Source organism: Pempheris klunzingeri, chromosome 12 (genome assembly GCF_042242105.1).
Source record: "Pempheris klunzingeri isolate RE-2024b chromosome 12, fPemKlu1.hap1, whole genome shotgun sequence".
Classification (NCBI taxonomy): Eukaryota; Metazoa; Chordata; class Actinopteri; order Acropomatiformes; family Pempheridae; genus Pempheris; species Pempheris klunzingeri.
The window spans coordinates 8,812,972-8,831,601 of record NC_092023.1 but is presented as its reverse complement, the minus strand read 5'-3'; the positions used below and the strand labels follow the sequence as shown (position 1 = coordinate 8,831,601).

The window sequence follows — 18,630 nt, the reverse complement described above, 5'->3', positions numbered from 1 at the left end:
TATTTAGTGCTGTAATTACTAGGTTTTCCTGCCTGCTAACATGTCAAATGCAACACACACAAGTCAGTGCCAAAATTACCGAAGACAGATAAAACTTATATTTATTGGATAAGAAAATAAGATTTAAAAACATAAAGTAGGAATATTCAATGCAACTATTTGCTTGAAATGTTTTCCTAATTTGCTCTCTCTCAGGAAGAAAACAACTAACCAGATGAAAACATCCCATTACATTCGACGGGCAGGGAAACGGAAACATCCTCCGTAAACACACAAAAACAGCTCGTACTGTAAGCTGTTAATCTTAATTGAAGTTTACTGGCATCAAGCTAAGTCATGCTCAGCAAAACACAAAAGATAAATTCGAGTTTGTTCATGAATTTTACTGGCTTTATCTCTCCAGTGAGCCTGTGAGGCCTTCAGGTGCGGATGGCTGACATGGGAGTCCACCTACAGGCTACAGTTGTGTTGGTTGACCTCTAATTACATCACATCCTGCGAATCTACTGGGGTCCATCAGCTCCCTGAACGTGTTCATATTTCACTGGTAACTTCCACATCAGCTGTATGTATAATGCCCACATACTAACATAATGCCTGTTTGATGGTCGAGTCGTCATCCTCTGGGAAGCAAAGATTCTTATATAGTATGCCACATTATTCTGGAAACAACCCATGAAAAACTAAGCTACAGCCTGTTCAGTCTGATCACTGCATTACAGCTGGACTGGACTGTTGTTTGCAGAAAAGTATAGTCTGTGAGCTGAAGAGGTATTACAAGATTTAATGTATTGAGTTTATGTTAGGTGCATCAAATGTGCCGTGATGCCTCTTTCATCAGGAGAAAATGTGGAAAAAAACATCAACTTATGTCAATAACTGACAATATAAGATCACCAGATTTTTAAAGTTTTCTACATTCAAACCTAACTTTTCACACTTTTCTCCTCTTTTCCACTGATATGTTGTAAATCCTGCATATGTACTGATGGTTGATAAGAAATGATTTCAGCATGAACCTTTTTGCCACTGTAGTTAGCTATAAGGAACTCATCTATACATCATTTGTGCATAATTGCAAGGAGAGTAAACTGTCAACTGTGATAGTCTGTGAGTCGCGTCCTTTACAATCAGTTGAGGCTTTGTGCAGTCGTGACAGCTTCCCCACATGAAATACACAATGCCCAAAGTAACGTCAGTTCATTTTGTAGAAAGACACTGACCAATGTGATTGCATATCTCAGATTTTATATGTCAGGACTCCTGACAGACAGAAAGAACATTTCACTTAAATTTAGTCCAATGATAATAATATGCATGTTCAAGAGAGGGAGAGAAGTGAGAAAGTAAATAACAGCGTTATTGTCATTTCACACCAGCCTACATTTTCTCTTGTTGTCCACCAAGGCAACCTGTCACTGTTCCTCTCTTTAATTCACACAGTCAACACAACCTGCTCAGCTGCCTTAATGTCAGACAGCTGAATTAGAAAAAAGGATGATTGATGTGCAGAATACAGACTTTTTTGTACGAATGCTCCCTCTTACCCTCCTAAAAGATCATTTTGAATATTTGCTCTCTTACTCAAAAGGAATCGTCAGGTCTCTGTGTACAAATCCAAACTTAAAAGCACAAGACCTGTACCCTCAATAGCAATGAATGATCACTCTATCAATAACAAGCAGGACTCACTCATGATGAAACTGTTGCCTGTATCCTGCATCTGCTTGTGTAAAGTTTGGTGTATGATCTCAAACTTGCCAGGTTGATATAGTATGACAACATTAAATGTAGAATAACTTGATCTGGTCTGGTTTGACATGTAAGCCCGAGGTGAATGACCTTATCATGGTTTGGTTGTATATCAGCAAAGGCAGTTGGCTTTCAGTTTATGCCAGTATCTTTATCTTTGTGGGAACAAATATCTCTCAATATGTTCTACAGCATTTTTTAACTTTACGCACATATGGAATAATGATAAGTTTGGGCTTTTAAGCAAGCAGCTTCTGTCTGAAAGGATCTTGGAATAATAACATAAGTTATGCATAGTGGTGGCAAATCAGAGCATTAATTTAAATGTGGATCCGATGCGTCACCAACAAGTGGGCAGCATTTCCAAAATATCCTCATTGTTTCCACCCCCACAGGGAGAGCTTCTTAAAAAGTATCATTAACCATCCATAGCACTGACGGACATTGGGTGCCTAATATGGTATTTTTGGTAAGTATACGTTAATAGGTTCTAAATTTAAAAGCACGACATTGGGAAATGTCTGTTTCATTCAATGTGAGGTATAACTCACATTGTGGCCATCTGGTTGAAATGGTTGGTTTAAATGAAAGTTTCATTTTATAGTAACAGTAGAAAAATAGACTCTCATTAGTAGAAGGTCATGCCAACGTACTATGAATCCTTCTTACCAAAAACAATCCTACTGCTTCATTATTATCTTAAAGAGAAATATCATTGTGTGCCAACTGGAAACTCTGTTGATTCTTGCAAACAAAGTTTTTGTTTTGTTCTGTGTACCACCAAAGAGAGAGGTTTTCAAAGGGTGTTAAAGAGATGAAGCAGAGACAGTACAGCACAGACTGATTATGTAAAAATGAAAACATCTTTTCTCTATAAGGACCAATTTTAGAATCAGAGATTTAAAAGATAATCTAGACCTTCTGTTTTTCTGGCTGTTAAAGCAAAAGTGTAATAACATCACTCTTAGGCTAAAAAAATGTACCTGGAAACAAATGTGCTGCTCAGTTATGTAGGAGGTCATAAGGTCAACAGTTTAATTTGAGGCTGGACCTCACTGAGCAATACAAAACTAACAGTAAGATCTGAAACTGATGCAGAGAAGCTAGTGTTACTCTGTGCAGCCTCTGGGGCTGATGGAGCTCATGCTCAGACAGGAGAATAGAGAGCCGCAGTAATCCAAGCATGATGAAATAGAGGCATGGATTACTTTTTTTTCCAGATCAGGAGAGTTGGAGATGTTTTTTAGCTGAAGAAAAAAAGGGACAATTTATTACACCATAATTCCATGTGTTTGGGAAAGTGATACTCATTGTATTTTAGTCGGCTCTTAACCATGTTTACAGAGAGGGTTGCCCTTGATAAATGAGGCATGTAAGACAGAGTCGTATTGTATCACTTAGACAAACAAATGAGCACAAATGAATCCATTAATGTGACAGATCCCGGATGTGGAAATTCCTGGTTCAGATGCTTTGTGTGAACCTGTGTACCTTTTACACCTAAACCCTTTATTAATCTTGGAGTACAATAATTCAGCACCCAACAATAGAGACAAAAGTTGTTTGGAAACCGAGTGTCAGGTTTCTAGAGGAGTGTGAAATGTGTGAATTGCACTTCCTCAGAAAAAAAAATGTTTTTTTACCACCTTTGAGCTGATTTTTACTCTGTGTCCAGGTGACCAGTTCTCCAAAAATGGCACCATCTCTCCCTGCAATGCTTGTGTGAAACAAATGAAAGTATTTGACATCAGGGTTTGTTTGGGATTTGTGTTTGCGCGCGAGGGGAGTGCAGCGTTTCAGTGTGACTCTGAGCTGTAAAGAGAATGCTTCTGGCCATTTTGGGACTTGGAAGAAGAATAGATGAAATAAGTTAATGAAGCATTGCGTTAGTTCAGGCAGGGCATGTACTGTAAGTCATGTGCACCCAGCAGCTGATCGTCAGCTGATCTAACAAACATCAATCACGTTCAGTGATTCAAACAAAGCGATTGTCTGGTCACGCTGTCAGTTCCTTGTTCATCACCGCAGTTCACATCTTTCAGGCCTTGTAATAGAAAGCAGAAGAGAAATTTAAAAAAAAAACATAATTGGTTAAGAGCAAAATACTTGGAGGAGAGGGATTTTTCCTTTTGTACAAATTAGAAATTTCAGAAGAAAATTGCAGAATTGTAGTTGTTGTGTAGTCTGACCTTTTGATTTTGATTTCAGATTAATGACATCACTACATGCAGTGGACTCATTATCTTTCTATGCGTCATCAAGTTGATCGTTTGACGCTGCTGTCTGTTCAATATTTACAGAGTTCAATGACCTGCAGCTTTCAATAGGAAAACCCTTTCTCTTCTCAGTTGGGTCCTTTTATAGTAAATGCTAATACATTGCAGGAGTGGCCATCAACCAGTAAAAAAACCTGTTCATCGTTTACTCCACATGGTTTCCATATATAGGAAATAGTCTGAGAGAGACTATAGAAACTGGAATATACAGCAGCTTCATTCCTTGTTCATGGATAACAACCCAATGTAACATCACTTCCCACATAGTATAGGTTAAGGTCACCCTGGGAAAAAAATTGAAAGAGAGATAATGAAATAATATCAGTCAAATCCAGGACACTAGGGGATGTTCCTTCCTGCTGTAGCTTTCTTAGCTTCTGCTTTCCTCTGTCTAACTGCTTCTCTGTATGGCATCCTGTCTGTCTATTTCTCTCCCTAAAAACACTTGAAATGCAGTAGATAAAGTCATTATCCCATACGGAGAAATTCTGTACAGGGAATGAGATAAAGAGGGGAACTGTTCTCCACCAGGGCTTTTTTTTTCTGATTGATGTTTTTATATATTTATGGTTTAAGGCTGCAAAATAGCTTCAAGATCATAGTCTTGAGTCATAGACACTTGAGTAGTTATTGTGTTTATCTTTATCCACTAACTTCAGCATTGAGTCACTCTCAGCACTGTTTAAATAAGTTTAAGGGCCTCAGAGCCTCCTCGTTTGCTGTTGACATCTGAAAGGAGAGACGCACAAGAGACTCCAGGGTGAGAAAAAAGGTCCAGTTGATTAAGAGAGAGGTAGTTCAAAGCAGAAAACACAGAAAAATTCATTCTGTCAGGAAAGAAGAGATAGATTATTATTTTCTGGCAGCAGGTACAACTGCTTGAAAGGAGAAAAAAAAAGTGATTTGTTTTTTCCACAGGAGTAATAGACTGATTAAATGGAAATTCAAAACCTTCACTGTTATGTGCTGCTGTTCACAGAAAATCAACGAAGTTACTGATGTTTTGCTGCTTTTAGCACATATTATGATGAGGTTCCAGCACTGAAGTATCAATAAACACTGTGATTTACGCAGCAAGCACTCTGGCACGAAGCGTTTGGAATTGCAGGTGTTATGTGATTATGATGAATGAAAGTTCTCAAATTGTAGCTAATTTTTGACAAATAGCAGGGGATTACTGAAGAGAGGTGAGAAGTGAGAGTGATTTGCTATGTTATTACATGCTGTGTCCTTTACAGTCTGAGTGCTGTTATGCATGATGTGTTCTCTTAAGCCCTAATAAGAGATGAATTTAAAAGCAATACTAAGAAACTTAAACCGATGACACCTGAAGAAGAAAATACATTATATAACATTTATAAAGTCATTACAGCCAAAATGTAATTTTGTTGCATGATTCCTTTACAGCCTGAGAAGGATTTTTATGGCTGAACCACCCACATAATATTCTGGGAGTCCGATCTGGTCTGCGTTGTCTCTTGCAGTGAGCGCTCCTCCTCATATTAGCCATGTTGTAAAGTGCAATAGGAGTCAAAGAGAGTCTTTTTCCACTCATCATTGCTCCATACAGTATCAGAAGCTTATGAAGGACTCATCACTCTCCATCCTCATAATGTTCCTGTCAGTGTGCCGGATGGGAACTATTACATGCCACAGATCATCATTCACTAGATGCAGGGGCCCCCATAAATGCTGGCAGTTTTATTATGGAAGATATTAGTCCATTTGGGTATTAGCTCAGTAGTTTGCCTCATTATGCTAATTTCAGAACATGTCTCATGTGTTTTGTAGTTCATTCTAAGGATGGCAGAAGACAAGAGGCACTTGTCAAAGGGATCACACTTCTCCACTATTCAGATTTGTTTTACAATATGTCAGTTTTTATCTCTGGCTTTTTCTCAGATCAGTTCCATTGTAATCCCACTCAAGTCCTCGGCTAGGAATACACTCTTTTTTCATTTCTCCCTCTTGTGTTGGTTTGTTTTCTGACAGCACCATAACAACAAGCTTCAGTGGGCAAAAGCCAATTGTCATTGTGGCTGATCCATCACTTGCCTGTCGCCATTAGCATTCAAGGTTCATTAGCCAGCAAGCCCCCAATATAAAATATAATTGCTGTCTATAAACTTTGTCATGGTGCTCACTGGCACCCACTGAGCATGTTTAAACATTCGATCTTTGTTCTCAATATGTGGACTCCAGATTTACCGAGAACTCTCTAAACCTTTTTTAATACTGTTTTTTCTGCTTTTTCTCATGTTTTGTTTCCTCTTCAGATGTGTAACATCAACCTGCCCATAGACTGCAGATTAAAATATGCCTTTTGTCCAAATCTGGCACATTTTCATCACATTGATGTTAATTAATGTGTACTGTCCCAGACAGATGTACAAAGTAGTGCACTCTCCCTGCATTCACACGCTACTTGCGTGCTTCAGTGTTTATACAGCCCAAGTAGCCAGCGTATGTAGAGTATTTGTGTGTGTGTGTTCTTGTCTGACACCTCAGACTCTGACCACTGTCAAAACTTACCAACAACTCCAATTCTTCCTGTTATTGGCCTCCTTTACTTATCTGAATGGATGTCTTAAAGTCTGATCATGAGAGAAAGATTTCACTCAATTTGCAACATTTTCAATTCACACGGCTACATCTATAAGTCACTTTCCACCGCCTAGGACAAATTTGCATCTGTTTGTGTTTACTCACATCTTAGGGTTGACTCCACCATGACTAAAGTTTGATTTGCATTTCATATGCAAACTTAAAAAGACTGTCTCTGTCTTCATCTCTCTTACATTCATAATAATTTTTATTGAACAACCGACTTCTAGAAAACTCTCTGAGCTCATCTGCATGAAATACTGTATATCATTCCATGTAATCACTACCCAATCCAGTTTTGTTTTTAACTCAATGAATTAAATATAACCTAGTTATATTGAAAGGTCAAAGGAGCAGCAATTAATGATACAAGGGAGGTAAACACAAATAAAGTAATCCAGCAGTCCCAATAGTTCCTATAAGATGCTGTGTTGACAGAGACATCAAATATTGATAAAAGGAAAATGAGGTGCATTGAATTCAGGTAAACACAGTCCAGCTCTACAAGTACACAATACCTTTCTCTAATGAAACCTACGATATTACGACGCTGTACACTGTTGAGACAGCTCACAATGTACATGAGAAAAAACCCTAAACCTAAATGATTTAGCTGCAAAGAGTGAATTTGGGGATGAAAAAATGAGAAATGGCATTCTGTTTATCTGCATGTTCTGCCCAGTTTAAGTTCTGCATTCATGCATGTGTGAAGCAATATGCACTAGCCACCCACTGACGTTTGTGTCTGTTTGTGTTTGAGCAGCAGATTTATTTCTCTATCAGGTCTGTCTTTCCAGATCGACATGTCTGGGTCGGGAGCCGGTTAACAGAGAGTGGGCTTTTGATTCTGAGGAAGACAGATGAGACCACTATGGCTTCCCCGGAGGATTTAGGGAATCAAATTTAAAAGCTATTTTAGGCTCCAGTGCCAGGTACAGTCACGTCACCTGGGTTGATATTATTGGATGGAATAGGATACACCCTCTGCCAAGTGTGCGTGTATATGTGTGTGTGGTTGTGGTGAAAGAATCAGCCAGAGAGAGCAGGAAAGGCTGAGTGAATGAGACAGAAGGGCAGCCAGAGACGTGATATTGTGTGTGTGTGTGTGTGTATGTGTGTGTTTCCGTGTCCCTGCGAGTGTTCATGATTGTAATACAGTTAGCGCTTTGTTAAGTGTCTATGTAAGCCTGTCCACATCCGCTGGGAGAAGTATTTGGACTGTATTATAACAAGTTCTGTCAGCGCCACCTCTCTTTGTAGTAAAATTTTACTTGGATCGTTTTCAAGACTTCCTTGCAATCACCTTGTTGACTCACTGCCCTCTCAAGAGTTTGAGCTTTGGCAGCTGACGATATCTGTGTTTGCATGCCCGTAAGTGAGTTCATGAAGGAGAAACAGAGCGCATGATGGAGTTGGCGTTTGCATGCGCGCGCTCGTGTGTGTCAGTCTTATGTAAGCATGTCTGCAAAGAAGAGCGCACACATGCATGTATGTTGCGTACGGTATGGAGGCACATAGTACAGTAGACATGGTCTCCATCACCTGACAGCCCTCTGTCCTGAAATGAGAAGTCTGTTTTGTTGCTCCTCTATCACATAAACACATAATAACCCACTGCTGGATAATTTACACTTCCCGAGCAGGAGGTGTGACTACTTACGTCTCCCTTCACATTCCTAGCGCCCCTACAATATCCTTCCACCCCCCCCCACCCCCACCCCCACTCTCCTGTTCCCCCTGCTCAACCCTGCATCTCTGCCTCCAGCATTTAAATACCCCTCTCCTCCTGTTGAAGCATGTTTACATAGGAATGAGTGCGTGTTTTTTCTCCCTCTCTGTCTCTTTCGAGTGCCTGTTCATTAGACAGATGGTTGCACTTCCTTTTAAGGATTGATCGCAATAGCCTATCACTTACATGTGTATAGCATCTGTGTAGGATTGTATTGAAGTGCAGGCATGAGGAGCAAGGCAAAGGGTCAGGCCTGGAATTAGCCTCACACGAAACGACATTGTTTTCAAAGCGTGGTATTTCATAGTTTGGATTGTGGGAATTGTTAGGAGCGAGCTGTCACTGAGGTAAATTTAATGCACAAGGTAATGTTTTTTTTTTTTTTTTTCCCCCACCGTGTCCCACTCTGACATCCACTGCAAAACTCAGCCTAATTTCAATGACAGTAACTTAGCTTTTGTTTTAAAACTCATACACGGTATGCACTGGACCTCATCCAGGTTTAGATTTACTGTGAAAATGAAAGAAAGGTTAACATTCAACGGTCTCCATGCGGCCATCCTCAAGTGGCTGCAGCCTTTTGGTTTGACATATCCCTGAGCCATTCTTCCACTGTCTCTATTTTACCTCTCTATTTTTCTTCCTGTCTCTCGCTTTCACATACACATACTACACAGGCATGTCTAAGTGTCTAAGAGTGCCATGTCTAAAGAGTTCCAGCAGCTTGTTACTGAGGCTGTCAAAAAGCACAGAGACCCACCACAGAGGTGAGGATGTGTGTGAAATCCCATGAGCCTCTAGCATTGGTCTGAAGCATAACAACATCCTACTCCTCTTTCCACATGTAGACTTTGCTCCCCATGCCAAGGTAATATAATTCAACAGCTGAACCATATAGCAAGAATTATGTTCATATAGTTTATAACTGTATAGCAGTGTTTCCCATACATTAATTATTTCGTGGTGGCCTGCCACATAATCAACACTGACAACCATATATTGAATTCTAATTTTTACTTTGAAAAATGGATTGAGCTGAATACAGCACATTGAGTCACTCAATCCCTCCTTGCCCCCCTCTCTTTGTCACAAAACACACTAACAACAGACTGTCATCCCCCCTCCCCCATTCAGAAATTGAAGAAATTCAGAAATTCTCCCCCCCCCAGTGATGGACTGATTTGGACCACTTTTATATGCTTATAATGTGCATAAAATTTGCCACTGATCGACATAAATTTCTAATGCAACGCTGAACCTCGACCATGTTTAACAAGCGTGGTCTCCACTCTACTAGTAAACAGCTGATGCTAGCTTCCAGCTATCTCTCAAGTTCTCGGGAGAAATCTGCAGTGTCAGCAAAGACTCTCAATTGTTGACTTGGCTGAGTTGTCTTCCTTTCACTGTGCTGAGCCAGCTATGGTTAAGGTTTGGTTAGATTTAGGCATAAAAATAACTTTGTTAGGGTTTGGTTTAAAATTACTACTTTATTAAGGTTAGGGGACGATCCTGGTCAAGGTGGGAAGAAACCAATGTTGACTTTCAGAAGAAAATAGGAAAGAAACAACAGCCTCCTCTATCAAAGTCCAAGGTTTTGTTGCTCCATCCAACACACAAACCTCCTCTCTCTGCATACTTATTGGCTCTGAAACAACATCACACCATTTCTTCTTTTGCTCCAGACAGACAGGATTCATAATTGCTACCACTGCTAGAAGGATTTTGTCTTTTGAACATAAACATGTTATGTGTTTGGGGAATTTGCTGAAATGCTGTTGTTTCCTTGGGAGGACAGTCTGTTTTTAAGATTTTTATACTGAACATGAAAAAATGTTCTTACATCGCTTACATTTTACAATTTGTACATAGTTTTACTGTCCCTCTGGCTGCTCTTGATATATCAGGGATCTTTCCAAGTATCTGGTTTTGGCTGGATCCCATGTGCAACCATCTTCTGCACCCAGCATAACCTCTCACACTGATTATTGTTTCACTTCCTCACATTGTTATTTTATCAGACCAAGCTCTCGTCTGTTTATAGCTGGTGGTGCCAGTGTAAGCACGACTCAGACACTCTGCTGCAGTAATCTGGATTGCAGCGAAAAGACACCTCAATAAAAGCAGATCTCCTGGCTGTCCATGGTCATAAAGGAGAATAAACAAGGTTAGGTAGAATAATTGTGCCCTGCTGCTTCCTGGTATTAAAGGACTTACGGGACTTCTTCTATTGCACAGACACAAGTCCTGTTTTTCTGGCTCTTCAGACAGAAGAGTTTACAGTGGTCATGTCTGTATTTTCCATTTGAGGAGTGAGGATTCACACTAAAGTATTGATATTTCTTCTCATCAGCATCCATCCATCCATCCATCCATCCACGTTTTTCGTTAGAACATGCAAACTCCATACAGAAAGGCCCCAGTCTTCTTGCTGTGCACTTGTATCTTGACTACAATATCCAGTAGTGCGAAAATGTAGTGTCCGAAGAATTAAATGAAATGAATTTCTTACTCAGCATAGCAGCATGATCATTCCACTATGATCCAGACAGAAATGTCTCAGTACCTATCAGGTTGAATTGAAATGTTGTACAGACATTCATATTTCTGTGAAGATGAATACAAATGACTTTGATAATCCCCTGACACTTCATCTAACTCCATCATCAAGTGTACTATTTAATTTGCCCAGTACTTTGGTTCATGAATAAAACTATGCTGTAAAACTATACTGACATTCCCATCAGCCTTAGCAGGACGTTGTATTCAGCAAATAAGCAATAATAAGATGGTGACAATAGTAAACATTATACTTGCTTCAGTATGTTATTATTGCCCCTATGACCTTGTTAACAAGCTGATGTTTGCATTTAGCACTGTTATCAATGTTGATCATCTCAACTGACTTAAAGCAACCTTTTTGCAACCCATTTCCATCTCCCAGTCCTGAGATATGCACTTCATTCTACATATGTTTTCCTCATCCTCATCACCATATCACATGTTGGATGTCGGATGCATCAAACCAACTTATGAACCTCATTTGACCTCAGAGAAAACTGAGATTGTCTCTGAAATGCGGACGCAATAGAAATCAGAAATTAGTCCATGTGCTCACATCAGCAGCAATAACAAAGTGATTAATTGTCATTCATTTCTGACTGCTGGCAGAAAGGAAGTGAGAGACCAACATGATGGCTGGTGCCGTCACTTGCTGACAGGAAGAATTTGTGTTCAATTTTATGCAAACTGAGAGATAAATATTTTCACGTTTCTCAGCTGCAATTTTTTTTCAGCCGGCTTCTATCAGTCATTGTTGTTTTTTCAGTGACATTTAAAGAATAAATGTATTCATGGGACAGCAGTAAAAAATAATGAAATGAGAAAGAACATTTCTAAAGTTGTTTGTGATACATTTGAAGTTTATCAAAACTTGTTATGTCATGACTGATTATATTTTAAAAATGTAGCAAACGACATTGAAAGTCAAATAAATACTACAAAACCATAGTTATTAATTATTATGTATAGACACATTTATCAATAATTTAAGGCAAAACAACGCACTGTCTGCAAAGCCACGCTTTACACACTCTCTTCTTTGCCCTGATTTGTCCCCCAAACAAATCTAGTGCTTTGACTCTAAATATTTTTCACCATAATGCAATAAACTGACCATTATTTTTCTGGATTTTTAATTTACCTTATCTCCTCAGCACATCCTGTAATGTTTGCAATAAAGGGTGCACAGAACCATCCACGCACTGTTTGCAATAAAGGGTGGATGGTTGGTTGCTTTTGAAAAGGGGACATTTCTATCAGTTTGGACTTCCAGTGTAAAACATGGACCTCTCAGATGCCTCCCATGAATTACTTATGCATATGTGAAGTTTAACATGCCTGGGAAAAGGCACACAGTAATTGCAAAGTGTCTGGCACGTTCTTGATAAATAACTCAAATACTTAATATTTGTAGAGACATCTGTAGGAATCCACTTGTCTGACATTCAAGCACGATGTTAGCAGATGGAGATGTTCACCAGTCCAAATGCCATATTAGTGTTTGGAACAAAGCAAATGTGTTAAGACAAACATTTTTTCACAGTATTATTGGACATATGATGCATATTATCAAGAAGATGGGGTGCTGCTTCAAAGGCTTTTGTCATTTAACTCAGAAGTAGTTGGGATTTAGTTTTTTAGTTTACTAGGCAGTCTGTCAGACACACCACAAAGGAAAAGAAAAACAAAAGTACAAAACAAACAGAAAAAGACATACTGTCCATACGCCTTTTCTCTTTCCAACAATAAGATTTTGAATAGTTTGATGGTGACACTTCAGAATCCATCTGTGGTATTAACTTGCTTTGAGGTGATTATAATTTATGAATAAAACCCATCATCAAAATCCATCATGCCATGAACAACAGCGAGCTGATTTGTATTATATGCATGCATTGTTTCTTGTGAACCCCTCTTACATGTTACAGGCACTGAAAATTACACTGAGATTATTATTGTAAGTAAATACTTTGAATGGCCATTGCAGGAAAAGCAGAACATGCATGATATCAAAAATGGGTTTTGTTTTTATGAAAATCCTTAGGATTCTAACTTTAAGCAGCTTCACTAAAAATATCCAAGTTGAAATGGAATAATTTCCTTAAGGGGCAGCTTTTTTAGAGCTACAGTTCACAAAGTTTCTTTATTCACTGAATTCCTGTCAGAGGTTGAACTGGTAACAGAGATGCACAGATTGAAAACGCTTCAAGAGGTAACGCAAGCTAAACAGCCTCTAACTATCTTGTACCTCCCGGCAGGTAGAGCGGCAGCGGCAGCGGCTTTCTTTTCCTCCTCCTCCACAGCTTCTCCTCTAGCTGCTTTTGAAGTTTATGGATCATAGTCGCCCTCCACCATCAGACACCACCTTCATTTTAATCAGGTATCATTCTTGTAAATGTTGTGCTTTGAAGCCTGGCTCCCTCCAGTGATGACTTGTCCACCGAGTCATCTTTTGCTTTGTCATGTTTCTCACTGAGACAGACTTTGATGGTGGACGTCCTTTATGAGCTGTGGCATCCTCTGCAGGTTTCACAGCCTTTGCTCGGAGGAGGTGCTATAAAGGCTTCACATAATAACATAGTCACTTAAGAAAAGAAAATCTGTGAACTTTAAGAGTCGACTTAGCGCATTGTTCGTGGATTCCGGCAAGTTCATCTCCTGCCAAGAAGGCAGTAAATGCTTGTTCTTGTCAGCAGTGTGTATCTGACAGATGGCCTTGTGCTGTTTCACAACCCTTGCCACCATCTTCTGGCAGCAGCTCCACCATTACCAGCTTGTGATAGATTTAGCTCGTCCTGTGCTGTCCTCATTTCCTTTATCCTTTAAGGCCATTATATCTTAAATTTAGGTTTATATCTTATATGTCTATTATCTCAATCTATTGACATAACAAAGCAAGGAAATAGGTTATTCATTATCATTATAGGTCTACTATCACTACATATTAGGCATGTAGGTTTTGAGATCAGGCATTGGCTTAACACACTTTTTTTTTTTTTTTTACCAAGACTATAATGGTATAGAGCGCTTTGTTTAATTAGAATAACACAAACTTAAAGAGTTCCTCTAATATACTGTACACCTCTGCTTCAAAGCAAACACTTTCCCTGTATGGCCCTGGGAAAAATTGAACGTTTGAAGACATTTATGAGTCTACAAAATGCATTGTCAGGGTGGCTCTGATGTTTCACTGGACTACATGTCAGAGGTGGTGAGAAACAGACTACAGCAACAGGCTGCAGTTGCTCCTCTACTATCTTCCTCTGCTCTGTGTGCAGCTGGAGGATGTGTGGTCTATAGAGCAAAAGGGAGCTTGCACAAGGGTTAAAAACTTTAATAAGCATCGTGACGGGCTGACTCTTAAGTGTGCTGAACAGCAACAAATCTACGCACAAGTGAACAAATCCCAAAGCTGTGTGGTTGTTCGTTGCTCTACCTGAAGTCAGAGCCTTTTCTGCGGTCTGACACATGCTGTATGTGCTATTTAGGCATATCTGTTAATCTGCAGCTACTATTATTATTAATAATAATAGATATTATTATTATAGCTAAGTTATCTTTTGATGTAGTATTTGCAGATAAACGTCTGTGGTCTGTTCCAGGTTTTGCTTTTAAGCAAGGCTGCTTCGCTCAATAGACAGAAATCAATAACTCCACAGAGCAGTCAGTGTTGTTGCACTATTTGCCTGATCACATTTCACCCTGAAACAAGCATCCTCACCAGCTTTTTATTTATCACTCAGTATGACCTGGATGGTATTATATATCTTTGAGTGTTACCCCTTATTGTGCAACACCACATCATCCAGCTTTGAGTGCTATCAGAGGCTTTACTGAGATGGTCTAGTAGATTGTTTTCTAAATAACATTATATTGAAAGCTTTTCTGCTTTTAACACGTTGATGATCACTGTTTGAAGTCCTGACTTTTTTCTACACTCGCTGTCTATACTTTTGCCACAAGGCAGCAGTCTGCAAACTGTATGACAATGCAGCATGCCCAGCCAATGATGGTAATCACAAAGCCATTGCTTTCATCTCCTGTGTCGTATGAATATGTATGCATTCATTCTGCAATTCTTCTTTCGAAATTGCCAGTGCCAAACAACTCCAGTTTTGTTCAATCTAGCTCTTTAATTGTTGATTAGTTTCTCTCAGTTTGAATAGTAACCTTGTTTGGCAGCAGCTTTTTTCATGCTCAAGCTGCTTATGCCTGAGTTGTTTTTACATTCATGCTTTATTGTAGTAAACTGCTAAAACCCTTGTCTGCCTCCAGATGTCTCTCTGCACTTGGCTCTAACACAAAAGTGCACATTACATAAGGTGCTGCATGAGCAACGGGAGAACAAATTAGAACATTTTAGATGAGGCAGCATGGAAGTAAGTTGACAGTATTCTTTACCTACACAGAAACTGTTGATTTAACGTCTTAGATTGTATACTTCTGTGGAAAAAAAAAATAGGAAAAATGAAAATTTGAAGAACATCATCCCTTTAGCTGAGGATATGTTTGGCACTCAAGTGGCCAAGATTCAAATTGTAACAGCTTTAACCTTTAATAAAAAGTACTTGACAGCATGACTCATCCTTGCTGGACATTATCTGCCCGTATCACCGCTCTCCTAAATTAGTTGCTGAAAATAGAAGCATGAAATGGCCGCGTATTACTCATCCAATCACTTAGATAGATCCTTGGACCCAACTTGGATTGCGCTGTCCAACCCTAAATGCCTTGAAATGTCAGGGAATATATTGTGTTGAAACACAGTAAACGAGTATTGATCTCTCTGTGTACCTGAAGCCATCCCACCTACGTGCCTGGGAGTCAAACTTAAGATAATAGGGCTTAACATGAGCTTGGAGAGAGAGGTAGACACTATAATGGCTTTTCTGTAGTAGCAGCTGGTTGTTCATGGTATAGCTAGCCCAATCATGCTGGATAAGGATGGTGTCATCTGCCGCGCACAGTTTTGATCTGTAAGGTTTTCAGTTTTAGGGGAAAACAGACAGTACCAAAAGCACCCTGCCTCTGTTGTGCAACCAATCTCTGCTACAAGCAGACTGCAGATGTAAATTTATTGTAGCTAACCATTGCATTGTGAGACAACAGCAAGGCTTCACTGCTCCTTGTGTAACCATATTTGCTATGTTATCGTCAAAGTCAATGCTGTGCTTGAAAGTAGAGTAAACACGAATAAACAGTATGCATATACAGTATATAGACACAGTACATACTGTGTATTAGACAACATACTAAACTTGAGAGCATCAGTATCTTCAATCACAGTAACTGAAATTATTTTGCTGTACTCTGTAAATCCTTTCATCTGAGGGTCTTCTCAGTCCATCTGTGCCAACACTGAATTATCGTGTGACTGTCAAAGACGCAGATTGTCTGACATTTGGCCTCACATTTTCTCCTGTTCTTTTAGCTTCCTTTGACTCTACTCCCCAGACAGGACACCAAGCACTTAGCAGTGCTGTTTACTGTCTGATTTTTCTTTATTTATTTATTTTTATTTTTTATTTCATTATTTGTTTTTTTCAAATTTTATTTTGCTGTCCCCTGTGTTTACTGTACATCAGGGTAGCAGATTAAAAGCTGATTTCTGTACTGCTAAACCCTGTATCTTCACACAGGCACATTTTGCCCACATCAGCCAATTAGAAGATAATTAACACTCATTGGCAACACATTGCTGTCAGTAGAATTTGCTTTCTGAAAAGTTAAAAGTAGATTTTGTTCTCTTCAGAGGCTTTTAAGCTTGGTTTTTAATATACTTTACTTTGATACAATCCTTGGCCTAATGCTTTTTCAGATGTGTGTGCATGGATCCACTGCATGTTTCTATGCAGATATATTGCATGCATGTAATTGTGGATGCTCATGTGACATCTGTACCCACTATATGTGTGAAATATGGAAGCATACTCTCCATGTGTGTGCATGGATGCAGAGATATGTGTCCAGTGGGGATAGCAGGGAGCCTCCTGATAATAGTAGTAGCAGTGTGCGCTCAATGTCACAAACGGCTGCGAGTCACTGTTGGCTACTGGGGTTCTTTAACAGCTCGGTAGGAGGTCTGAGATTCTGTCAAGGCACAGGTGCAGCACTCAGCTTCAAATACCTTTGCCTGTGGGATGAAATAGTATGTGTGCGAAATTGTGGTTTTATTTCTATCTGCCCTGGTTGTGCTTGCATGTTTGTTGGTCTTTTTCTGTAAATGATGTGTGTGTTTAGATTGGGGGGGGGTTAGATGGTCTTACTTGTCCCCCGTGGTAACAGGTCATTGTTTGTTCCCTCCACACAGGCCAGCTCAGGTTTGTGTCAGGTTTAAAATGAAGCGCTGTCATAAAAGTCAATGGAAGAACACCATGGCTTTCACAATAAAAAGAAAGCACAGGCTAGAGTGCTGCACTTTGTTCAATCACCCACAGTTGATTTAAAACAATTCTACATTAGAGTACTGACTGCTACACTTGCTAAAAAGTAGAATTTTTATGTCATATTTGAAGGTTTTACCACACAGTTGCATTTAGACAGTAATCAACACATGAAAACAATTAACTAAGATATAAGCAGGTATATATAACCCTACAAAACATTCACTTAGAGTGCACATTGCTCATTTACAATGTTTGTACCATTTCTTTTTTTGTTTTCAACAGAAACACACATATGCACATCTGCATGCAAAACACCACAGTAATTATGAATGACTGCACGGCAAAACTTCAGTTAGATAATGTTGTTTTTCAAAATTGCAGTTCCTTATCTTATTATCTAATTATCAAGGACTGCTTTGACAAAAACAGCAGCATTCTCTGTATATAGTTTGCATTTTCATCAACCAAACAACAGAAAGCACTTTATACTCTCCAGGATCATGCTGCTATTAGCTCTTGCAGTCCCATTTTCTCTTTTTTTCTCCATTAGGTGTTGTCTCTGTGTAGCTTTCTCTACCAACCTGGAACTAACTATCACAGAGACTTTGAGTCATCAAACAAACACCACAAACATATGTATTCTGCCTGCTTTAAGCAAACCCATATTTAGGTTGATGTCTACATTATGTTATATCCTACTGTAGCTAGTAGCATCTGTCAGTGTTTGACTTCAAGTAAGAACAGATACCTTCTGTTTCCTGTCATATTTGTATTTTAGAAAAATCAAGTCGAGTTTGAGTGGTATACTACAGGACATGTCACTAGAAAACGATTTCACCCTGTTTGTGTCTGACTGACGGACTGACACCAGAGTCGACACCAGACACTAGATTTAAATTTTGAATAAAGATCAGCAGAGTGCTACTTCCACACCTGATCTGGCAGGAGAAAACCACCCCCGTCCAAGGCCTAATGTTATGCAAGGTGCAATCCCAACACAGCCATCTATACAGACTAAGCAACCATGTGGGAAAATGCATTACCTGTGTGTAAGTGAAATGTCTTTGCAATACGCTGGGTGTCAGAAGAAACAGATGTTGATTGCAGTCATTCTCTCTCACCGAAATTGTTGGCTGTCTAGCCTTGTTGATTTAGATGTCAAGTTGTAATTTAATATATGGCTTGAATTGCATTTACAGTGTGCATACAGATCATCTACAAATGAAGTTATGAGTGATTGTTTAACAGGAAAGAAAAATTAGACACAAACATCTCTGCCTTTTCAGACACCCGGCTTGGTAGAATAGGTTTCTAGCCTCACCTA

At 39.3% G+C, this 18,630-nt stretch overlaps 1 protein-coding gene across 1 annotated transcript in view; it reads left to right on the top strand.

Annotated features, from left to right (window-relative positions):
- Positions 1-18,630, top strand: part of chrm3a (cholinergic receptor, muscarinic 3a) — a 73,864-nt gene that overhangs the window by 51,324 nt on the left and 3,910 nt on the right. The gene's annotated exons all lie outside the window — the stretch shown is intronic.